Source organism: Schistocerca piceifrons, chromosome 5, assembly GCF_021461385.2.
Source record: "Schistocerca piceifrons isolate TAMUIC-IGC-003096 chromosome 5, iqSchPice1.1, whole genome shotgun sequence".
Taxonomy (NCBI): domain Eukaryota; kingdom Metazoa; phylum Arthropoda; class Insecta; order Orthoptera; family Acrididae; genus Schistocerca; species Schistocerca piceifrons.
In genome coordinates this window covers 44,499,604-44,526,424 of record NC_060142.1, presented here as the reverse complement: position 1 = coordinate 44,526,424, position 26,821 = coordinate 44,499,604, and positions in this window count along the sequence as shown.

The following is a 26,821-nucleotide window of genomic DNA, read 5'->3' as shown; positions in this document are numbered from 1 at the left end:
GTGCTGACATGAGGAAAGTTTCCAACCGGTTTCACATACACAAACAGCAGTTGACCGGCGATGCCTGGTGAAACGTTGTTGTGATGCCTCGTGAAAGGACGAGAATTGCGTACTATCACGCTTCCGACTTTGATAAAGGTCGGATTGAAGCCTATCGCGATTACGGTTTATCGTATCGCGACATTTCTGCTCGCTTCGTTCGAGATCCAATGACTGTTAGCAGAATATGGAATCGGTGGGTTCAGGAGGGTAATACGGAACGCCGTGCTGGATCCCGACGGCCTCGTATCACTAGCAGTCGAGATGACAGGTGTCTTATCCGCATGGCTGTAACGTATCGTGCAGCCACGTCTCGATCCCTGAGTCAACAGATGGGGACGTTTGCAAGACAACAACCATCTGCACGAACAGTTCGACGACGTTTGCAGAAGCATGGACTATCAGCTCGGAGACCGTGGCTGCGGTTACCCTTGAAGCTGCATCACAGGCAGGAGCGCCTGCGGTGGTGTACTCAACGACGAACCTGGGTGCACGAATGGCAAAACATCATTTTTTCGGATGAATCCAGGTTCTGTTTACAGCATCATAATGGTCGCATCCATGTTTGGCGACATCGCGGTGAACGCACATTGGAAGCGTGTATTCGTCACCGCCATACTGGCGTATCACCCGGCGTCATGGTATGGGGTGCCATTGGTTAGACGTCTCTGTCACCTCTTGTTCGCATTGACGGAACTTTGAACAGTGGACGTTACATTTCGGATGGGTTACGGCCCGTAGCTCTACCCTTCATTCGATCCCTGCGAAACCCTACATTTCAGCAGGATAATGCACGACCGCATGTTGCAGGTCCTGTACGGGCCTTTCTGGATACAGAAAATGTTCGACTGCTGCCCTGGCCACCACATTCTCCAGATCTCTAATTGAAAACGTCTGGTCAACGGTGGCCGAGCAGCTGGCTCGTCACAATAAGCCAGTCACACCTCTTGATGAACTGTGGTATCGTGTTGAAGCTGCATGGGCAGCTGTACCTGTACACGGCATCCAAGCTCTGTTTGACTCAATGCCCAGGCGTATCAAGGCCGTTATTACGGCCAGAGGTGGTTGTTCTGGGTACTGATGTCTCACGATCTATGCACCCAAACCGCGAGAAAATGTAATCACATGTCATTTCTAGTATATATATTTGTCCAATGAATACCCGTTTATCATCTGCATTTCTTCTTGATGTAGCAATTTTAATGGCCAGTAGTGTATATATCATGGATTTCTGTATTATCTCTTTATGAGAGGAATCGTAATTGTCGTCTGCTGCCACGCTGACGTACGCAGCGTGACGTATGAACCGAAGCTCTCGCAAACAGAACGCAGTCTGACGGCTTTCCGATACGCAGCAGTTCGCCAGCCGGCGCACGCACGCACACGCACCCGCACGCATACGCAACTGGTGTAATGGGCTAGTGCTCCGGCCTGTGCCCCCATTACGAAGCAAGCACGCAGAATTAAAGAGCAAAGGGTGCAGATTTTTTTTTTTCCGCTCAGGCTAACTCGGAAACGACTGCGTCGCAGTGCTGGTAAATGCCGTTACGCAGTCCTGCGGCTAACCGTAATAAGCCGCTCATCACAAGCATTCCACGGCGCTTCAGTGAGCCAACTCCGTAGGGAGCGCGCGTCACACGACTGTCGACAGAACAGGTACATCCGACAAAACAGGGAAGTGCAAATAATGTGTGCTGGAGGGTTATTGACGGGTTTGCTAAAACTGGTGCCTCTCTTAGTTTGTAAAAAATGCAGCATGTTCAGACTGCACATAAAACGGTACAACGTCAATAGTAAAAATAAAATATGAGCAGGCATTAATAAGGAAGATAGAATATTCATACATTTTGGGAATACGTATTGAAGAGAATTTAAACTGCTTTGGTCATCAGTCTTCTGACACGTTTCACGTGGCCGGCCACCAATTTCTTTCGCATGCCAGGCTCTTCATCTGAGAAAACACCTGCACTCAACTTGCTCAACTACGTAAGTCGTTCCGAATGCAATGCCTCCTATTTTTATTCATGGAAACTACAGGAGATACGTAAATCACAACAGAACAGCTTAATAGAGCAATATTTTTGCTACAAACTGTCATTTTTCCACGTAGTCACCACCATTCGTTATGCACTTTTGCCAACGATGAACCAGATTCTGCATTGTTCTTCTTCTCTGGCCTTACCCTGTAAATTCGGACTTTCAGCTAAGCCAACGTCGTCTCGTAACGTGCTGAACTGACAGTTTCTCCAGGCTCCAGGACTTCCAAAAGAACCACACCCTGGCTATCCCAGAAGACTGTGCACATCACATTGCCTGCAGACCGCTGTCTCTTGAATTTCTTCTTTGATGGAAAAATCACACGTCGCCATTCCATGGACTATCCTTTGGATTCCGGCTCGTAATCCTGACACCAAGTCTCATCTCCGGTGTCGATGCTACTTAGAAAATTATCACCTTCGGTTTCATATTGGTCCAGCAGGTCTTGATAAATTTCCATGTCACGAGTTTTTTGTTCTTCTGTAAGCAGCCGCTGGACCCATGTCGCACAGACTTCGCGATAACCGAGGTGCTCCAACATTGTTTCCAAGGCATTACCGTCGGCATTCAGCTTTTCACACAATCCTCTGGTCATTATACGCCCATCAGCATGGATGAGTTGATCAAGACGCTCTACATTGCGAGGGATGACGGTTGTGCAGGCTCGACCGGACCGTGGTATGTCATGCACGCCCTTTTCAACACGTTGAAAATGTCGTACCCATCGCCTCACATATTTCACAAAATGTATCGTCTCAATACACCTTTAGCAAGCGTCGATGGACTTCAGTCGGCGCAATTTCTTCAGCAGTAATGAATCACGCATCGCTGTTTTATGCGCGCGTCCATATCATACTCCATTTTGGAACACTTCTCTACTGGCACCAACTACCGCAGAACAACAAAACCACCTATATATGAAAGAAGAAGGTTCAAGCATTAGCACTACACCAACGACATCTGACGCGGACATCCAAAGTCGCCACAAAAAATGGCAGACTTTATCATCGGGACGACCCTCGTATTTGGTGGCTATATTACAATCTCTGTCTTCCCCCTACACTTTTTATCCTCTGCAGCTCCTTCTAGTGGACATGATAGTTATTCCCTGAAGTCCTGCCATCGTGTCCCTTCTTATTGTCGTGTTCTCCGTATGAAGAGCGGAAATCTCAGAAGTTCGAATTCCTACTATTCCACAAAACGCGTTTTAAGTGCTGTTGTCTTCTCGATAGTCTGTTGCATGAGGCGAGACTTGTAGAAAATGGAGAAATCACGGGGAAATTGCTTCATGACTAGAGCGACCCTCATGATGAAATTACACGCCACAAGGTGACATCAGCTCCACACAGCCTCGCGCCGCTGAGAGCTGTGATTCGTCCGCCTCACAGTTTTGTTGCCTCAAGTACACGGTTAGCAGTGCGTTAGTTCAGTGCCAACGGAATGTTCTGTGTTTTCATGGAATGTCGGGTGTTCACGTGTGGTTTCAGTCTCCCGTGGAACGGTCCCTTCACGTGTGTTTGGTAGTGAACGAAATGCAGGAGCAATGGCCCACATGTAATGCTACTCCAGTCCGTTTGCTCCACAGCAGCAGACGTTATTCACTTTACCCACTTCGTGGTCACAAATTTTGACATTCCATTTATTGATAATCTCATTCTGTTACTCCTCATTACTTTCGTGCTTCTTTGGTTAGCTTTCAGAGTATATTCTGTACTCATTAGACTGTTCATTCAGTTCAACAGGTCCTGTAATTTTCGCGTTCACCGAGGATAGCCGTGTCGTCAGCGAATCTTACCATTAATATCATTTTGCCCACAATTTTAACCCCTACTCCTGAACCTTTCTTTGACTTCGTCATTGCTTCTTCGATGAAGAGATCGAACAGTATGGGCGAAAGACAGCTTCCCTGTCCGACACCCTTTTTATACTGAGCATTTCGTTCGTGATTGCCACTCGTATTGCTCCCTCTTGGTTTTTATACACATTGTATATTACCTGTCTTCCTACAGTTTATTAAACAAATCAATTTAGCCACTATTACACTTAGTGTTGTTGCAAGCGTTAGAGACAAACAAATTGGTAAGTTCACGTATAATTCCCTTATTTTCATTAAAATCCGTCATCTGAAATTATATTCCGTACTGTTTCACTTTTATGAGAGAAAGCCTTCTTTGCCCAAAAGCTTGCCGTAAGAACAGTGTATGGGGTCCATCCTCGACATTCTTTCAGACAACCGTCTGTGGGGCGAAGTATTTTACTTACAAGGTCGCAACATCTATTTTCTGTCATGAAATTTTGTAACAAATAATCGGTTAGAGTTCAGGAGGAATAATGACATCCAGAATTACAACACTAGAGGAAACAACTGCGTTCGTTACTTTTACTTAAAACTGATTTTCAGTCATAAACATGTGAATAAAGCTGTACTTGTCAAAGTACATTAAACGCCTACCACATAGTAAAATTTAGAAGTAATCCGAAACATTTTCTTCTGGGCAATTTCATCTATTCCACAGACAAATTGTTATTCGTAACCTTGTAGTGCAAATCGATACACACGCTTGTGTAATTAAACTAAATATTGTTTTCTGTTATGTAAACGATACGTAAATCACCAGCATGCAGCCATATTTAAACACCGTCCAAGCTTACAATCTTCAATGTATCATGCAAAGTAACTCATGGAACGAGTAGCTACACATTCGGGAAGACGACGGTTCAATCCCGCGTCCGGCCACCCTGATTTAGGCTTTCCGTGATTTCTCTAAATCGCTTGAGGCTCATGCCGGGATGGTTCCTTTGACTGGGCACGGCCGACTTCCCTCCCCATCCTTCCCTAATCCGATGAGAGCGGTGACCTCGCTGTTTGGTCTCTTCCCCCAAATCAACGCAACCCAACGAGTAGGTAACTGAACCTTCAGAAAAGAGATCCAGGGATTCTTTTAGCAAGCTAGCTACACTGTCTTTTGCATTGAATGCAGACACTGACAACACACTGTCCTGAATGTTGAAGCCAAACAAACTCTGCCGGCGCTTGTTCTCCTAGTTTTATGAGTGAATGAACTTTCGAGGCACTTAATACCAGCCGGCCGCTGGTGGCCGAGCGGTTCTGGCGCTACAGTCTGGAACCGCGCGACCGCTACGGTCGCAGGTTCGAATCCTGCCTCGGGCATGGATGTGTGTGTTGTCCTTAGGTTAGTTAGGTTTAAGTAGTTCTAAGTTCTAGGGGACTTATGACCTCAGCAGTTGAGTTCCATAGTGCTCAGAGCCATTTGAACCATTTTGAACTTAATACCACGGCACAACTGTAAAGTTGTTAAAGAGAAATTACTTCTGCTGGCTCTAGTTCTTGCATCTCACCGGTAGCAGTGTGAAGATTAGTCCGTTTCTGCCGCTTTCAAAAAAAGTGCTTGAAACTTCCCCTTCCTGCCTCCCCTGCCCGCTCTAATCGGAAATGCCGGAATCACGGTGGTCGTGTGAGCCTAATCGTGACATAAAGTTAAGTTACTCGTTTCCGAAATGGTAATTAATTAGCGAGGAAATAGTATTCAAGATGTTATTTCTACAAATAACTTGATCCATTCTCTTCTTACGTACATTATGTACAAATTTTGTGATGTAGTGCAACTCACACAACAAAGACAATGAAAACGTACTACAAAGATTTTGGTAACTCACACAAAAACACTAAAATAGTTTCTAATTACGATCGCCAGACCAACTGGGCAAACTGTGTTTTTTAACCAATTGGTTATCCCAAGAAGATTTAGTGTAACACAAAGGTACACCTTAGATGCTGAACATATCCGATCTTGTACTGCGGTTATGATGTGGTGATATGACAGATGTGGATATGACACGCAAATATTACGTTTGTCAGGAGAATCAAAACACAAAATATTACTTTTTGAACATAAATTACTTGTATATAAAAAACAGAAGTTGTTTTCTTGAATCATGCCCATCCGTCGCTTATAAGATACCTAAAGGAATGCTGCATTCTCGGAATGCTATACAACAAATCAAACAAATAACATTAGTAGTTTTATTTCTATAAAACAGATTTGACAATACTTAACTTTGGAGTTACTTCGGCGTGCAAGTGCCAGTAATAGTCTTAGCTCTACACAAAGTCCAGACAAGTAACTGACAAGGATCACAACTAGTTGTTCTTGTAGCTCGCTCTGCAAGTACGTTCCACTAATGTCAGTACACAGAGCCGACCTGAGCGGCTGAGGCTGGCAGCAGTGGGGAGCGGCGCTTATATTCACTTCTTACAGGGGGCGCTCCCGACGCGGCTTGGTCCTTGTCAGCGGGCTATTGGCTGACGTTTCCTCACCGCCTTCTCTCGTTTTCCGTTCTTCGTCTTTGTTCCGGCTCTTGTGGTTACAGCAGAACACTTCTGATACCGTTAAATCATACTGCTTACCTCATCAGTGCAAAATAATAACGAGGTGAATTAGAAAATAAATAATTTATTAAGCACGTTCTAGCTACCATCAAGAGAACTGATTGATAACAAGAGTCAATAAGACAGTTTTACGCGGGCAATTCTAAAAGTAATGCACACCCTTTTCTCCGGGAAATTTCAGATGAAAAATGCGTAATTTTTTGCGGTACATCGTAGAATAGGCCTATTCCTGCCTGAAATGTTATTGTTCTATGAAGTTCCGATAGATGGCGGCGTCATACGTTGGCTCCAAACAGACTTCTGTAACAGAGGTACGTTCCTAGAAGAACGCTGACATTGAGATTCGCGGGGCCAGGGATTTTCTCTTCCTCGTGATGACTGGGTGTTGTGTGATGTCCTTAGGTTAGTTAGGTTTAAGTGGTTCTAAGTTCTAGGGGACTGATGACCATAGATGTTAAGTCCCATAGTGCTCAGAGCCATTTGAACCATTTGAACAATGAGATTCTTTTGGCGGAAAACCAGAGCGCTTGCAGACTACCTACAGAGATCTGGTAGTGAATAAGTAGCACCGTGAGTCATTGAACGAGGAGTCTGTCACCATCGCAACAAGGTCGCGCAAACCAGTCCGATCTGCTGAGTACCGCTGGCCACACACAGCTGCGACTCCTGCATTATTGGAACGTGCGGACACTCTCTTTAGAGGTGATCGATGGATCATAATCAAACACGTCGCACCACAACTGGACTTGTCTGTTGATAGTGCTGACAAACTCGACCACCAGGTGGGATACTCAGAGATGCACAGCCCCGATCTCGCACCGTCCAAGTTTCAATTCTTTGGACGAATGAAGGATACGTTCCACGGGAAGCAGTCATGGATGATGATGATGAGGTTATTGACGCAGCAAGATGTTGATTCTGACATCGACCAGTAGAGTGTTGCCATGTGGTTATACAGGTCCTTCCAGTAAGGCAGGGTATGGCTGTCGCATTATAAAGAGATTATGTTCAAAAATAAGTTTTTATAGCCAAACGAGTGGGGAATAATATGATGTACTGGAATTCTGAATAAAACCAATCTGCTTTAAGGAAAAAGTATGTTGCATTACTTACTGAACGCCCTCATATTTCACTTGGCATTAATACAGAGACATTACGTTTTATCTATGATAATACGAGCGTTGGAACTTAAATAGTGTCAACTATTTATTCACAACCGATACAAAGGAGTTACATGTTTTCATCTGTTACTGTCCTTTAAAGTGGTCACCAGCGTTGTGTAGAACCCGTTGCCAGCGATGTGGAAGGCGTAGCATACCGTTAGCAGAGCCTGTTCTGTTGATGGTGCGAATGTAGCGGTTTAGTGCCTGTCGAATTTGGAACAGTTCTGAAGCGAATGCCACGAAATGGTTCCTTCATCTTCGGAATCAATTCAAACTCACAAGGACTTAAGTCCGGGGAGTATGGTGGATGGTGCAGTACTTGCCAGTCCCATCGACCGAACAGAATAGCAGCAGCTTGCTCTGTATGCGCCCGCGCTTTGTCGTGCAAAACGATGGGTGGTCTGCGCAGAAAGTGTCGCTGCTTCTTTCGCAAAGCTGGTCGCAGGTGATGCTCCAAAAACGAACAGTAATACGACTTAAGTCCCTGTGACTTTGATTTGATTCCGACGATGAAGGAACCACTTCGTGGTATTCGCTTCAGAACTGTTCCAGAGATTTGACAGGTAGTAGACCGCTCCATACCCACCATCAACACAACAGGCTCTGCTAACGGTATACTACGCCTTCCACATCGCTGGCAACGGGTTCTGCACAACGCTGGAGACTACTTTAAAGGACAGTAACAAGTGCAAAAATGTAGCTCTTTTGTATCGGTTGTGAATAAGTAGTTGCCACTATTTAAGTTCGGCCGGCCGAAGTGGCCGTGCGGTTAAAGGCGCTGCAGTCTGGAACCGCAAGACCGCTACGGGAGCAGGTTCGAATCCTGCCACGGGCATGGATTTTTGTGATGTCCTTAGGTTAGTTAGGTTTAACTATTTCTAAGTTCTAAGGGACTAATGACCTCAGCAGTTGAGTTCCATAGTGCTCAGAGCCATTTGAACCATTTTGAACTATTTAAGTTCCAACCCTCGTATAAGTACAGAAACACAGAAGTAATGTTTTAACTTGCAGAACCATAGTGAACAAGAATAATTTCTCACATCTTTTAAATTTTTAAGAGAATAACGAATTTAAGTTTAAGAAAAAATCCTCAATATCGGCTTTTGTTTCTTACGCGACTCAATTGTTGGGATCAGCACAGAAGTCAGTTGTATGCACCGGAATTACATGAAATGACATCGTAGCTTTAGCTGACTCAAGAATCTTGTGTAAATCTTGCGGAATAGAGACTTTAAGACGCATGGCACTTGGAAGTTCAGAGGGTTCAAATGGCTCTGCGCACTATGGGACTTAACATCTGAGGTCATCAGTCCCCCAGAACTTAGGACTAATTAAACCTAACTAACCTAAGGACATCACACACATCCATGCCCGAGGCAGGTTTCGAACCGTAGCACCAGCGCGGTTCCAGACTGTAGCGCATAGAACCGCTCTGCTACTCCGGCCGGCGAAGTTCAGAGGGAAGCACTGCTCAGTACACACGCCGCGCACCATCTACTACTGAATGGCTGAAACATCTTCCACATGATTTGGCACTTGCAACAAGTCAAGCAACACGTGACAGTGTACCGCGAACACAGTAGCGCTGGAAACACGTTTTTTGAAAAAAATGGCACTTACACAGATAAGACAAAAGTCTTGCCATACCTCCAAATTCCGTGTCGGACCTTCTTTGGTCCGGCGTAGTGCAACAACTAAACGTGGTATGGACTCAGCAAGTCGTTGGAAGTCCCCTGCAGAAACACTGAGCCATGCTGCCTTTATGGCCGTCCATAATTGCGGAAGTGTGACCAGTGAAGGATGAGCTACACGGACTGTATTCTCGATTATGTCCGATAAATGTTGGATGGGATTCATGTCACACGATCTTGACAGATAAATCATTTGCTCGAATTGTCTTCGAACCAATCGCTAATAACTGTGGCCCGGTACACGACATGGTTGTTTCGGAAGTCCATTAATGGCTGCAAATGCCAATCATAGTCACTTCCAGTCAATGATCGGTTCAGTAGGACCAGAGGACCTAGCCAGTTGAATGTAAACACAGCCCACATCATTATGGACCCACCACCAGCTTGCACAGTGCCATGTTGACAACTTAGATCCATGCCTTCGTGGGATCTGCGCCACACGCGAACACTACTATCAGCTCTTACCAATTGAAATCGGGACTCTTGCGAAGCCGGCCGCTGTGGCCAAGCGGTTATAGGCGCTTCAGTCCGGAACTGCGCTGCTTCTACGGTCGCAGGTTCGAATCCTGCCTCCGGTATGGATGTGTGGGATGTTCAAATGGCTCTGAGCACCATGGGACTTAACGTCTGAGGTCATCAGTCCTCTAGAACTTAGAACTACTTAAACCTAACTAACCTAAGGACATCACACAGGATCCGAACTTGCGACCGTAGCGGTCGCGCGGTTCCAGACTGAAGCGCCTAGAACAGCTCGGTCATACTGGCTGGCTGTCTTCTGACCAGAACATGGTTTTCCTAACGTTTAGGGTCCAAAAAAATGTGGTCACAAGCCCAGGAGAAGCACTGAAGGGCTGTTAGTAGAGGGACTCGTGTCTGTTGCCTGCTACCATAGCCCATAACGCCAAATGTCTTAAATGAGCGTTCGTCGTTCGTCGCAGATTGATTTCTGCTGTTATTTCAGGCAGTGTTGCTTGTCTGTCAGTACTGACAACTCTACGCAAGCGCCTCTGCTCTCGGTCGTTATGTGAAGGTCTTGCGTTGACCGTGGTGAGAGGTAATTCCCGAAATTTGGTATTCTTGACACGATCTTAACGCTGTAGAGCTCAGCATATTTAATTCGCTAACGATTTCCGAAATGGAATGCCCCATGGGTCTAGCTCCAACTACCATTCTGCGTTAAGAGTTTGTTGATTCCCGTTGTGCAGCCGTGATCATGTCAGAAACCTTTTCATGTGAATCACCTGAGTGCAGATGGCAGTTCCGCCAAATGCACTGATACTTTGTGTGCGCGATACTAGCGCTGCCTGCGTATACCGCTATCCCATGACTTTTGTCACATGAGTATAGAACGTTGACATTTACACTCTTCATACGTTTTTAATACGACGGTCACTCCAAAAGAAACGCACACTATTTTTTTTTAAATCCATCTTTTATTCTACATGGTTGAAAGTTTTACATTGTGTAGATACATCCCTTAGGAACAATATTTTCATTTCTCCACATAATTTCCATCCCTCTCAACTGCTTTACACCATCTTGGAACCAGCGCCTGTATACCTTCGCGGTAAAATGCTGGACCAACCTCTTGGAGCCACTGTTTAGTAGCGTGCACAAGGGAGTCATCATCTTCAAACCTTTTTCCACGAAGAGAGTCTTTCAGTTTCCAAAACAGATGATAGTCACATGGAGCCAGGTCAGGACTGTAAGGCGAGTGTTTCAGTGTTGTCCATCCGAGTTTTGTGATCGCTTCCATGGTTTTTTTGACTGACATGTAGCTGTGCATTGTCGTGCAACAGCAAAACATCCTTCTATTGCCGATGTGGTTGAACACGACTCAGTCGAGCTTGAAGTTTCTCCAGTGTCGTCACATATGCATCAGAACTTACGGTGGTTCCACTTGGCATGATGTCCACAAGCAAGAGTCCTACGGAATCGAAAAACACCGTAGCCATAACTTTTCCAGCAGAAAGTGTGGTTTTGAATTTTTTTTTCTTGGGTGAATTTGCATGATGCCACTCCATTGATTGCCTCTTCGTCTCTGGTGAAAAATGATGGAGCCATGTTTCATCACCTGTCACAATTCTTCCAAGAAATCCATCTCCACCATTCTCGTACTGTTACAAAAGTTTGCTGCATACCGTTTTTCCTGTTTCTTTGTGAGCCTCTGTCAACATCCTGGGGACCCACCTGGCACAAACCTTTTCTAACGCCAACACTTTCAGTATTATGCAAACACTTCCTACCCTTATCACAATGTAGCGTGACAATTCGTTCACTGTGATTCCTCTGTCAGCAGTCACCAATTCGTTAACTGTCTGCTCATTGTCTCGATTGTGTGCAGTACGAGGCCTCCTGCTGTGAGAACAATCCTCAATATTGCCGTGCCCGCTTTCATCACGTAACCTGCTTGCCCGCCGACTAACTGCACTGCAATCGACAGCAGCATCTCCATACTTTTTCAACCTCTTCTGGATGTTTCCCACTGTCTCGTTTTCACAGCACAGGAATTCTATGACAGCACGTTGCTTCTGAGTAGACTTGGCCACTGTTTCTATGTTTCGATAGAGTGTATCGATACGTGGAACTGTTTCAGTGTTTCGGAACTGCTGTGGTTCACTGTTTCGAAACAGTGGTGTTTCATTCCGTCTCTGTCTCGGATGACCGGACCAGATTCGATTTCGAGCCAGACACAGAAACTGTAATCGAAACAGTGATTTTTCATTCCGCTCTGTGTCGGACGAGATTCGGGCTCGGCACAGATACTGAAACACAACATACCACTTCATGAAACACTTTCAAGAGTGTCGAAATCTTTTTGACAAGCAATAGCATGAAGCTTAAGATATCCGAAAATAAAGCTTCGTTTCTAGCTGACTCTCCTATTCTGAAATGGGATAACATCTGCTTTATAAACACTAACCAAACAATAAAACAACGCATATTATTCACATTCAAAATAATAAATGTGAAAATCATTCAGTTAAATTACACTTTTTTTGTAACATACGCTTCTCTGTTCATGTACAGTAATCATATTGAGAAACACAAGTAAGCCTATAACATTTTGAATAAAAAAAGGCGTAGTTTGAAAGTTATTAGACATATACATAAATTTGAAGTAGGTATAATTGCAAGCAATCTGTTTGACATATCACTGATAGTGTAATGGTGAACGGGAAGGGCTGGGAAGCATGATGAATTTTAAGTAACGGCTCGAAACACCTTGCAAGACAAAATCTTTTTCTGTTGTATTTTGTTATTTATTAGAATTATTTGGCGTTATTTGTGAGTCTGGAATCACTGTGCCTATTATCCACAATGATTCCCTTTGTGTGCATGGATATTAGCAGGATGGGTATATTACCCATATTAACGGAATATGGGAATCCCAGTAGCATATCCGTTGTTCCTGCAGTTTGCTCCCATTTCCAGTTCCGTTCGTGGTGGTTCTTGTGTCTTCAGCTATGGCTGTCCTCAGCCAATTGAAAAGTATGAAAGTCACACGACACGAAAGCAGCGCATTTGCTGCAGGAAATACGAAACTGCCAAGACGCCTAAGTGATAGTTTCATACTTTCTGCGGTATGATTAGCGCTCTCGCACCTCATTTGTGTTTATATGGACATACTTACACAGTAGACCTTCAAGATGATAAAATGTGTAGGTTTATTAGATTACAAAACACAAACTGTTTCACTGTTTCGAAACACCGTATCGAAAAATTACATTGTACTGTTTCATTTGTTTCGAAACAGTTACGTGTTTCAGTTTGCCCATCTCTACTTCTGACGAACGTCAAGAGTAGCAGCCATCTTGAAGACATGCTGTGACGGCGCCACTCACGGGAACAGGTTGAACTAAGTTTGAAAACAAGCGGGAAGGATGTATCTACACACTGTAAAACTTTGACGCGTGCAGAATGAAAACTGTATTTTTACAAAAATAGTCTTCATTTCTTTTGGAGTGACCCTCGTATGTTAGATACTGTGGGTTGCGTATAGGACGTACGTAAACGAGTAACTGTGGTTGATAATGAAAGTCCCGTTTCCCTGCGGTGAGGCGAGATCCAGGTGACTGGAGCTGTTTACGGCGCAGTGGCCCATTAATGACACAGGACGCGGGACGCGTGCACTTGTGCCGGCACAACGCTGTCTGCCTAGCCTCAAGTGTGGGGTTTTCACGCCCCGTCAAGTACGCAGAAGGGCTTTGTGTCGCCGTCAGATCGATAGCCAATCAGCGGCGGCCGTTGTCGCGGGCACGCCTTACCGCATTGTGCCAACCAACGCTTAATTAACGAGCTGTTTCACTCCCTTTGTTCTTCAAAATTACCGGCTGCACTAGTTGATTTCCACGCAGTCTACATTAAAATCTATCTGAATCGCTTATTACTCCCCAGAGGCATTGCTGCTATTGATGTATCGTACACAATGTGAGCCAGTCGTGTCTGAGCTACGAAAAACTTGTTTTGCTTTTTTTGTATGAGTCTGAGCAATGCAAATATAGATAAACATGCCGTCATCGAATATTTCCTATTTACTTCTTAGTTTTCTCTAACGAAAACATCTATTCCAGTTGATCCTATTCAGAATGAAGAGTCGTCTTTAGTTCTCCAAAACTTATCTATTGGAAGTCTCATTATTACTATTTACAGAAGTACTTCAACCATTTGCACACAAAATAAAATGGTCTGCACTAATAGTTCGATTTCTTCAAGTGAAAAAAGGTTTTCTTCTGATTGGTAAGACCATCCTTTTCCTTAGAGTTTAACTGACCAACGTGTGAACGTGTTCGAAAAATATTTCTTCTTCTTCTTCCTTGTTTCTTCCTCGCCTAAGACCTTGGTAGGGCTGGGTTGGGGGGGGGGGGGGGGGAAGAGACCAAACAGCAAGGTCATCGGATTAGGGAAAGAACGGGGAAGGAAGTCGGCCGTGCCCTTTCAGAGGAACCATCCCAGCATTTGCCCGGAGCTATTTAGGGAAATCACGGAAAACCTAGATCAGGATGACCGGACGCGGGACTGAACCGTCGTCCCCCCCCGAATGAGAGTCCAGTGTACTAAGCCTAAAGCCTGTTTTCTTGAGTACCCTTCAGCCTACCCTGAGGTAGTCGCTCCAGCTTTTCCTTGAATGGCCAATATTTCTTGGTCGTCGTATTTGTGGTATTTGTGATCCGCCCATTCTGAGAACTGGTACTCTGAGCAGTGAAATTACACCTCCAGTTGATCGCTGGCCTGTGTGGGAGTTCTGGCATCTCCTGGTCTTCGCTTCTCCAGCACCATTAATCCTGCAAGGCAGCAGGATGTACAGATTTTTTATTTAGGATTTTCTACCCTTGGCCTTTGATGATCCAACATTCTATTCTGCAAAGCAGCAGCTTGGAAGTTCTGAGCTTAGAACAGAAACAAAAGACTTCCTCACACTTCGGAAACTAAAACCGTCTGGGTCGATAAAAAAAACAAGAGTTGACCAAAAGAGTCCGACAGGAAAGGAAGTGGAAGGAATTTGACACCAGTTAGTGGAAGTAATGTCATGCTGATCTCAGGACCCCACAGTCGCTAACCTGTCTACTCCTAAGATGAAAGACCCCTGAGGGAACATTTTTCCTCTTAAAATGAAATCCATATAGCTGTTATACAACTCCGACAAAATAAAAGCGGCGTGGAAAATATTCCATGCCCTTTAAGATATTTTCTTGGACAGTGTTATTTCGCCTTACCCTGTATTTAAAAAACAGGTCTGTGCAATCAACTGTAAATTTTCGTGAGTAGTACGTGCATTCAGATTCTGGACCAAAGAGCAAATTTTTTAAAAATTCTCAAATTTGAAACCAAGATTTTAGTTTCACTGTTTCCCCCATTTAAAAATTTATCTATATCCGAGAACGAAATTTTCATTTAATCAAAAAATTAATTCAAAGAACTTTAATATACAAAGAAACTAAATTTGAAAAATACAAAAATTCTATAATTTATTAAGATTCAATAACATTTTTACTTTGTTTCTTACCTTGATGAACAAAATGTAATCCAACAATTTCCTCTAATTTTTCATAGTCTTCTGAAAAGATTCTAGTACACCGATCTGTAACTGTAATTTTATATTTATCATCTAAAAGCAATAAAATCTTTTCACCATATTTACTTGTCAAAATTTCAGCTTTTGAAATATTGTAAGATTTATTTTTTGTCATTTCTGATAATTTAGTGAACACTTCCGCACAACCATTGCTATAACTGTTAAACTGACTTACTAGATTTTCAATGCTACCATTCATGTTCATTTTCTTTTGCTTCTATTTATATATAAAAATAATTAGATTTTCAAACATTTATATTCAAATTTACGTTCAACGTGTTTATCTTCAACATTTACGTTTAAAGTTCTTACATTTAGCGTTTTTGTGTTTGATGTTTATGTTCAACGTTTTTATGTTTCATGTTTATGTTCAACGTTTTTACGTTCGACGTTTTTATACTTAACGTTTACATTTCATGTTTAATATTTAAAAAAGTCTTAGCTTTTTTCTGTATTAACCATTATTAATTTTTCTTGTTAAATCTATTGTTATAAAAACAAAAAAAGAAGAATTTTGTTTTATAACGGTAGATATGACAATGAAAATTAATATTGATAAACACAGAGAAAAGATTAAACTTTTTTAAATATTAAACTTTGAATGTAAACGTTAAACATAAAAACTTAGAACGAAAAACGTTGAATGTTGGACATAAAAACATTAAATGTTTTTATTTTTTAAAATCTAACTTTTTATATATAAATAAAAGTGAAATAAAATCAAGATGAATGGTAGCATTGAAAATCTAGTAAGTGAACGTAACAGTTATATAAATGGTCTTGTGGAAGTGTTCACTAAATTATCAGAACTGATAATTCGAATTATAATAATTCGAAAACTGAAATTTTGACAACTAAATATGGTGAAAAGGTTTTATTACTTTTAGACTATAAATATAAAATAACTCTTCCAGTTCGGTATACTAAAATGTTTTCAGAAGACGATGATAAATTAGAGAAAATTGTTGGATTACATTTTATTTGTCGAAGTAAAAGACAAATAAATATTGCTCGAACAGTCCACGGGTATACTGCCGGTTCATAGTGTCCAACGGGCACAATATTTCGGCGATCAGACGTGTCGCCATCGTCAGCGCACCAGACGATGGCGACACGTCTGATCGCCGAAATATTGTGCCCGTTGGACGCTATGAACCGGCAGTATACCCGTGGACTGTTCGAGCAACAAATACGCCGGGAGAAACTGAAGAATCACAAAATAAATATTGTTCGGTTCGTCTTATTGAATTTGAATAAATTTTCGTATTTTCAAAATTTTGTTTTTTAATGTTAAATTTTAATTGAATAATTTTTTTATTAGATGAAAATTTTTTTCAGCAGATGTAGATAAATTTATAATTGGGAGAAACAGCGAAATTAAAATCTTGGTTTTCAATGTGAGACTTTAAAAAAAATTAGGTCTTTGGTCCAAAAACGCCATACACATACTACTTCCGTGTTACATTAAAGTATTATAAAGACTGCAAATCATCATCCGTGCAGTACATTTCCGGAAAGCATTTGACTCATTGACATAATGACTGTTGGCTTCTGTCTCGGGTCCTTCGGCCGTCGTTTGCTTATCGATTTTTCTGACGTTTCGCCAGCACGAGTAGCTTGCACTGACAAAACTGAACTCCATCGCTGTTGGCGGACTAAAATCGCAGCCGCGGCCGAGATTAAACTGTCACGCAACCGTCTGAGGGCTTTTTCCTGGACTCTTCCGCTGTGGTTTTCCCAGCGCTCGTTAATGCTGCACGGGACTGCAAGATCGGTTTAGCTTGAGGCTTTCCTCTTGTTTGTGGTTTTATCTGGATTCTCTGAACGACCGGGTATGGAAGCTCTTCCCCACAGCAAGAACTTCGACGTCGGCGAAGTCTATTGTGCAGTCGGTCTGCCACAGCATGTGCTGCAACACGGCGGATTACTTCACCTGCCCCAGCCTGCAATTAGGCTTATGTTCGGTGATCCTGGTGTCGATGGATCGTCCACTCATTTCCAAACAGACTTTTTCACATGTACAAGGTATGCAATGTAATCCTGCCATTGCAAGTGGGGCCCTTTATGGTTTTGCATGTGGGCAACATTCCTTGATCTTCTTCGTTAGTTAGTAAATCGTCCTCATGCCGTATTTGCGCAATATACGGCCGGTTCTGTTCGTAACCCAGAAGAAGTATGGCAGAAGTGCTGTACCCAGCATTTCTTCTTCTGATTTGTCACTTCGCCGAGCGTTAGGTTTTGTGAGATTTCTTAAGCAACAGGTGGCGTATCCACTGGTTTAGTAAACATGTGTTCTAAAATGCATAATTTAGGAGCTATGAACACGTGATCGTCTCCGCTACAGTGAACTTCATCTCTTCTACTGAAAAAGTACTCATGGCTCTTAAGGCATGCATTTTCAGAGCCCATGTTTACTTTTTTGCTTCGAATGTTCTTCCTGTCATACCGCTGAGACACCCCTTATTACATTTGTTCCTGTTGACATTAGTTGTTGAAAAAAAAAAACATAGCCAACAACTGATGTAAATAGCAACAAACGTAGAAGATAGGTAACTGTCCTATTTGAGTAAATAAGTAGTATTATAAACAGTGGTTGGTCGTTGTTTTTTTCTTTACAAGAACCAGCTTGTAAAACCTTATTGGCACCCAGAACTAGTTTTTTGGTACATCGCTTGGAACGTTCTTAATAAAGTATATATTTTCTAATATATTATTCTCTCATATTTATGGTGATGTGGTGAGTAGCAAATTTCTGTAGTATCAAAATACATTTCCAGTTTCCAGAATGAGATTTTCACTCTGCAGCGGAGTGTGCGCTGATATTAAACTTCCTGGCAGATTATATCCTTTCTTTCAGGAGTGCTAGTTCTGCAAGGTTCGCTGGAGAGCTCCTGTGAAGTTTGGAAGGTAGAAAATGAGGTACTGGCAGAAGTAAAGCTGTGAGGAGGGGGCCTGAGTCTTGCTTGGGTAGCTCAGTTGGTAGAGCGTTTGCACGCGAAAGGCAAAGGCCCCGAGTTCGAATCTCGGTCCGGCACACAGTTTTAATCTGCCAGGAAGACACATTTTCAGTTTTTTTTTGTATACAAACAGAGATATATTGTTTTTTCGTTCCCCTGATAAATGTCGGATTTGACATTTAGAAAGTTTTCCACTTCTGATTTTCAAATGGTGGGACATGTACATGAAATTTTGGTAAAAACAAGTAAAAAGCACACGAGCAAATGAGTGACTTACATCATTTATGGAAACGAGGTAGATTACTAAAGGTAAATTGAAGAAAGCTAAACTTGCGTTATGAATGATGCAGGACAGAAGTAGGAGTAATCGCATGTTTTGAACGGAAAATAAACCTAAGGCTACGCCATGTTCATATTAACTATCATGAAACCAACGACTGAAAACTTAGGAAAAGTCTGGAAAAGCGGTACTCGCATTCTAACGAGATTTGCCGATACGCCTCGGAGGTCGATACGCTATCAAGCGGTCGTCGACCAACCACGTGACATTTGACTCGCAGGGTGCGAGAGCAAGCGATACGCGAGAAAATACGTAGTAGCCACAACAATAGTCTATAGCTCTGCTAAAAATTTTACAATTTCAAAATAGGAGATAGCTCGCAAACCTACAGCCTTTCAGATTCCTGCCAAATTTTTAAAAATCTGCAGTAAGATTTTTCATACTGTATGCATGCAGGTGTAAAATTCATGACAGACAGTGCCAACAACAATCGCTAGATTGGGAGGCAGTCGAAAACTCGAGCTGAGGCCCAGATTCCCGGACCTGACGTAAACTGCCCGAGAAATGTTAGTCGTGTTACAAAACATACGCAGGCCACTTCGGGATGTAAATGAACAAGTAGATGTCCTAGCAAAATAGGCATCTCTGCATGGAGCTATTAAATATGACAAACTCCCTCTCGCAGATATGATACCAATTCTCAGAAAGCGGTTGTCCTCCTATTGCCAAGGGGAATGGTCGAGGACAATTCTCTATCTGCAGTTTTGAAACAATTCCCACACGACACACGAACAATGTTTTATTCTTACTTTAGATATGTTGTCATTAATATGAACTGAATTCGGAATATCGCAAATATGTACCAACGGCAGTTTATCATTTCTTATTATGCTACCACTAGGATTTTTATCGTGAACTATCGCTGTGTATCCTGCGTTCCATTTTTGTCTTGTTTACTCGTTTTAATACACTCTGATTGTGAATCTTTTTTCATGTTAAGCCAGTCCTATGTTAATAATATATAGCTTCCTACCAGGGTACGATTTAAAATACTGTTTACCATGAATTGTCATAACAAGTTGTAATACGACATTTTCGGCGTTGAGAATCCTGTATGGACGCGTTCCGAAAGGTAAAACATTTTTTAAAAAATAAATCAATGAATAAAAACCATACACAAACCTATTTAGTACCACCCACAGGGGATGGGAGCGTAGGGACTGGTAAAAGTCAGTCTTGTTTCTTCTCAGAGCTAAACACAAATAATGCTAATAATACCAATCCCTTGTAGCATTGTTGTTGTTGTTGTGGTCCTCAGTCCTGAGACTGGCTTGATGCAGCTCTCCATGCTACTCTATCCTGTGCGAGCTTCTTCATCTCCCAGTACCTACTGCAACCTACATCCTTCTGAATCTGCTTAGTGTATTCATCTCTTGGTCTCCCTCTACGATTTTTACCCTCCACGGTGCCCTCCAATGCTAAATTTGTGATCCCTCGATGCCTCAAAACATGTCCTACCAACCGATCCCTTCTTCTAGTCAAGTTGTGCCACAAACTCCTCTTCTCCCCAATCCTACTCAATACCTTCTCATTAGTTACGTGATCTACCCACCTTATTTCAGCATTCTTCTGTAGCATCACATTTCGAAAGCTTCTATTCTCTTCTTGTCCAAACTAGTTATCGTCCATGTTTCACTTCCATACATGGCTACACTCCATACAAATACTTTCAGAAACGACTTCCTGACACTTAAATCCATACTCGATGTTAACAAGTTTCTCTTCTTGAGAAACGCTTTCCTTGCCATTGCCAGTCTATATTTTATATCCTCTCTGCTTCGACCATCATCGGTTATTTTACTCCCTAAACAGCAAAACTCCTTTACTACTTTAAGTGTCTCATTTCCTAATCTAATTCCCTCAGCATCACCCGACTTAATTTGACTACATTCCATTATCCTCGTTTTGCTTTTGTTGATATTCATCTTATATCCTCCTTTCAAGACACTGTCCATTCCGTTCAACTGCTCTTCCAAGTCCTTTGCTGTCTCTGACAGAATTACAATGTCATCGGCGAACCTCAAAGTTTTTACTTCTTCTCCATGAATTTTAATACCTACTCCGAATTTTTCTTTTGTTTCCTTTACTACTTGCTCAATATACAGATTGAATAACACCGGGGAAAGGCTACAACCCTGTCTCACTCCTTTTCCAACCACTGCTTCCCTTTCATGCCCCTCGACTCTTATAACTGCCATCTGGTTTCTGTACAAATTGTAAATAGCCTTTCGCTCCCTGTATTTTACCCCAGCCACCTTCAGAATTTGAAAGAGAGTATTCCAGTTAACATTGTCAAAAGCTTTCTCTAAGTCTACAAATGCTAGAAACGTAGGTTTGCCTTTTCTTAATCTTTCTTCTAAGGTAAGTCGTAAGGTCAGTATTGCCTCACGTGTTCCAACATTTCTACGGAATCCAAACTGATCTTCCCCGAGGTCGGCTTCTACCAGTTTTTCCATTCGTCTGTAAAGAATTCGCGTTAGTATTTTGCAGCTGTGGCTTATTAAACTGATAGTTCGGTAATTTTCACATCTGTCAACACCTGCTTTCTTTGGGATTGGAATCATTATATTCTTCTTGAAGTCTGAGGGTATTTCACCTGTCTCATACATCGTGCTCACCAGATGGTAGAGTTTTGTCATGACTGGCTCTCCCGAGGCCATCAGTAGTTCTAATGGAATGTTGTCTACTCCCGGGGCCTTGTTTCGACTCAGGTCCTTCAGTGCTCTGTCAAACTCTTCACGCAGTATCTTATCTCCCATTTCGTCTTCATCTACATCCTCTTCCATTTCCATAATATTGTCCTCAAGTACATCGCCCTTGTATAAACCCTCTATATACTCCTTCCACCTTTCTGCCTTCCCTTCTTTGCTTAGAACTGGGTTGCCATCTGAGCTCTTGATATTCATACAAGTGGTTCTCTTCTCTCCAACGGTCTCTTTAATTTTCCTGTAGGCAGTATCTATCTTACCCCTAGTGAGATAGGCCTCTACATTCTTACATTTGTCTTCTATCCATCCCTGCTTAGCCATTTTGCACTTCCTGTCGATCTCATTTTTGAGACGTTTGTATTCCTTTTTGCGAGCTTCATTTACTGCATTTTTATATTTTCTCCTTTCATCAATTAAATTCAATATTTCTTCTGTTACCCAAGGGTTTCTACTAGCCCTCATCTTTTTACCTATTTGATCCTCTGCTGCCTTCACTACTTCATCCCTCAGAGCTACCCATTCTTCTTCTACTGTATTTCTTTCCCCCATTCCTGTCAATTGTTCCCTTATGCTCTCCCTGAAACTCTCTACAACCTCTGGTTCTTTCAGTTTATCCAGGTCCCATCTCCTTAAATTCCCACCTTTTTGCAGTTTCTTCAGTTTCAATCTGCAGTTCATAACCAATAGATTGTGGTCAGAATCCACATCTGCCCCTGGAAATGTCTTACAATTTAAAACCTGGTTCCTAAATCTCTGTCTTACCATTATATAATCTATCTGATACCTTTTAGTATCTCCAGGATTCTTCCAGGTATACAACCTTCTTTTATGATTCTTGAACCAAGTGTTAGCTATGATTAAGTTATGCTCTGTGCAAAATTCTACAAGGCGGCTTCCTCTCTCATTCCTTCCCCCCAATCCATATTCACCTACTATGTTTCCTTCTCTCCCTTTTCCTACTTACGAATTCCAGTCACCCATGACTATTAAATTTTCGTCTCCCTTCACAATCTGAATAATTTCTTTTATTTCATCATAGATTTCTTCAATTTCTTCATCATCTGCAGAGCTAGTTGGCATATAAACTTGTACTACTGTAGTAGGTGTGGGCTTCGTATCTATTTTGGCCACAATAATGCGTTCACTATGCTGTTTGTAGTAGCTAACCCGCACTCCTATTTTTTTTATTCATTATTAAACCTACTCCTGCATTACCCCTATTTGATTTTGTATTTATAACCCTGTTATCACCTGACCAAAAGTCTTGTTCCTCCTGCCACCGAACTTCACTAATTCCCACTATACCTAACTTTAACCTATCCATTTCCCTTTTTAAATTTTCTGACCTACCTGCCCGATTAAGGGATCTGACATTCCACGCTCCGATCCGTAGAATGCCAGTTTTCTTTCTCCTGATAATGACGTTCTCTTGAGTAGTCCCCGCCCGGAGATTCGAATGGGGGACTATTTTACCTCCGGAATATTTTACCCAAGAGGACGCCATCATCATTTAATCATACAGTAAAGCTGCACGTCCTCGGGAAAAATTACGGCTGTAGTTTCCCCTTGCTTTCAGCCGTTCGCAGTACCAGCACAGTAAGGCCGTTTTGGTTAATGTTGCGAGGCCAGGTCAGTCAATCATCCAGACTGTTGCCCCTGCAACTTCCGAAAAGGCTGCTGCCCCTCTTCAGGAACCACATGTTTGTCTGGCCCCTCCGTTGTGGTTGCACCTACGGTACGGCCATCTGTATCGCTGAGGCACGCATGCCCCCCCAGCAACGGCAAGGTCCATGGTTCATGGGGGGAGGCTTGTAGCATTACATAATAAAATTTTTATTTTGAAGCAACTGAATTCAGTTTCAGCCATATACACTGCAGGAAAAAAATTAGTGCACATGGAAAGACGACACCGGTGTTGATTCGATGACGGCATATGCCGCCTGGGGGGATAGTAGAAGTTCTGACAATGGCTTCAGCGTGGTCCGCCAACAGATAGTGTAGTGGCGTAGCTACCAGAGCGCAATCCTTTAACAAGGAGTGCTGTGAGCCAGTTGGCTCAGGACGGTGCAAACGTGTGAAGCAAGCCAGCAAACGTGCCACAGAGAAGCGCTCGTGCTGCCTACAGCCAAGTGACTGAGGAAACTGTGGCCTTCCGAGTGGCGGGATGGTTCTCTTTCAGAATTACCACAAAATCTGGACGTGCTGTTCCAGTTGGGCAACGATGCTGGTATCGGTGCTCACTTGAACATTGTCACATCCGTAGACGAGGTTCTCACATGTTTACTTTTGAATACATCGTGGGAGCAGACAGTGATCGATCTTATTACTAATAGTTACTATTAAAACCAGTCTCGATCACAAATTTACTTATTCTGGTAACCGGTTTCAACGATGCCTGTGGTCATCTTCGGACCTACAAGTCAAATACAAAGTCCGATCAGACGGCTGCATACATGAAAGAAAATTTTATAAAAGTAGAAAGCTACAAACCGATGAATTACCAAAATACTGTATGATCAGGAGGCTCCTTCTGGTGGTAAATCACTGCTAGATAGAGCAGTGCACGTCTTACTCATATATTGGAGGCTCTGCCCACTTTTAACAGAATGATGTCGTCGCTAACCAATGGGTTAAAAGTCAAATAACAACGTAAACTTTCGTAATTAAAAGAACAATGAAAAGAATGAAAAATAAAAATACATGGAACTTAGCTGGTTCAACACCTATTGTCAGATAAAATATGTAAAAATATTAAACATATGAGATACATAAAAATCGTTTCGACAGTACATGGGTTGCCCACTCTGGGCCTGTTGGAGAACCATTTAGAAGCTACTGACTGGTTGCCATGGTAAGTATAGACCATCATCATAGATAACATAATAGGTCTCATAAGTTTTAGCCACTATTCAGTTTTTCCTTTTCCTTTACATTTTACAAAGAAACAAAAGTTAATATAAACTGTTATTATGTATACAGGGTGATCAGAAAGTCAATATAAATTTGAAAACTTAATGAACCACGGAATAATGTAGATAGATAGGTAAAAATTGATACACATGCTTGGAATGACATGGGGTTTTATTAGGATGGCGCTCTACCCCATATTGCTAGACTCGTGAAAGATCTCTTGCGCGCGTCGTTTGGTGGTGATCGTGTGCTCAACCGCCACTTTTGTCATGCTTGGCCTTCCAGGTCCCCAGACCTCAGTCCGTGCGATTATTGGCTTTGGGCTTACCTGAAGTCGCAAGTGTATCGTGATCGACCGACATCTCTAGGGATGCTGAAAGACAACATCCGACGCCAGTGCCTGACCATAACTCCGGACATGCTTTACAGTGCTGTTCACAATATTATTCCTGGACTACAGCTATTGTTGAGGAATGATGGTGGACATATTGAGCATTTCCTGTAAAGAACTTCATCTTTGCTTTGTCTTACTTTGTTATGCTAATTATTACTATTCTGATCAGATGAAGCGCAGTCTGTCGGACATTTTTTGAACTTTTGTATTTTTTTGGTTCTAATAAAACCCGATGTCATTCCAAGCGTGTGTGTCAGTTTGTACCTCTCTATCTACATTATTCCGTGATTTATTCAGTTTTCAAATTTATGCTGACTTTTTGGTCACTCGGTATATATTTTTCTGCCTATATTTTATTCACCAATAATGCATGTCATCTGCTTCAGTGTTTGTCACAGGTACCTGTTAATTCCGTACGCGACACTATCGTTGATTTATTCTTAGTCTTATAATACTATATTTATACTTTAACTATGTTTTTGTTTATAAGACTGGCATGTAAAATAAAACATAGCAGTGCCGTTTAACATTGTTACATATAAAATTTCCAATATATGTATGTAGGAGCGTCATAGGCAATATTGTAAGAACATGCACAAGTACTGCGTCCTCTCAATTATTTTCTTTCTCAGTTTTCATCTGCAAGAACTAATTATTATCTATGGAATAATATACTCAAATGGATGTCTCTTGTAACACTTTGAAATTGTATCTGTGTAGCATTTACTGCAACAGTCAACGGTTTCTGCAGCCTCCTTAACGGAAAACGCTATGATAGAGTGTCTATCGTTTCCGTAACAACATGCTGCTCTTCATGATAGGGCAACCCATGTACTTTCGAAACGATTTTTATTTATCTCACATGTTTAATATTTTTACATATTTTATCAGACAACAGGTGTTGAACCAGCTAAGTTCCATGTATTTGTTCTTTTAAATATGAAGTTTTACGTTGTTATTTGACTTTTAACCCATTGGTTGGCTGTGACATCATTCTGTCAAAAGTGGGCGGAGCCTCCAGTATACAGGGTGTTACTAAAAGGTACGGCCAAACTTTCAGGAAACATTCCTCACATACAAATAAAGAAAAGATGTTATGTGGACATGTGTCCGGAAACGCTTAATTTCCATGTTAGAGCTCATTTTAGTTTCGTCAGTATGTTCTTCCACCTACGCTCAATGGAGCACGTTATCATGATTTCATACGGGATACTCTACCTGTGCTGCTAGAACATGTGCCTTTACAAGTATGACACAACATGTGGTTCATGCACGATGGAGCTCCTGCACATTTCAGTCGAAGTGTTCGTACACTTCTCAACAACAGATTCGCAGACCGATGGATTGGTAGAGGCGGACCAATTCCATGGCCTCCCCGCTCTCCTGACATCAACCCTCTTGACTTTCATTTATGGGGGCATTTGTCTACCAAACCCCGGTACCAAATGTAGAGACTCTTCTTGCTCGTATTGTGGACGGCTGTGATACAATACGCCATTCCCCAGGGCTGCATCAGGGATTCCATGCGTCGGAGGGTGGATGCATGTATCCTCGCTAACGGAGGACATTTTGAACATTTCTTGTAACAAAGTGTTTGAAGTCACGCTGGTACGTTCTGTTGCTGTGTGTTTCCATTCCATGATTAATGTGATTTGAAGAGAAGTAATAAAATGAGCTCTAACATGGAAAGTAAGCCTTTCCGGACACATGTCCACATAACATATTTTCTTTCTCTGTGTGTAAGGAATGTTTCCTGAAAGTTTGGCCGTACCTTTTTGTAACACCCTGTATAAGTGAGACGTGCACTGCTCTATCTAGCAGTGATTTACCACCAGAAGGAGGCTCCTGCTCATACAGTATTTTGGTAATTCATCGGTTTATAATTTTGTAATTTTATAAAATTTCCTTTAATGTATGTAGCCCTCTGATCAAAATTTGTATTTGACTTATACGTCTGAAGATGACCACAGGCGCGGTCGAAACAGGTTACCAGAATAAAGAAATTTGTGATCCAAACTGATTTTAATAGTAACCATAGAGGTTCTGCACGTCCACACTACAGTGACTTCCCCAGGGATAGTCGTAAGGGCAGCAT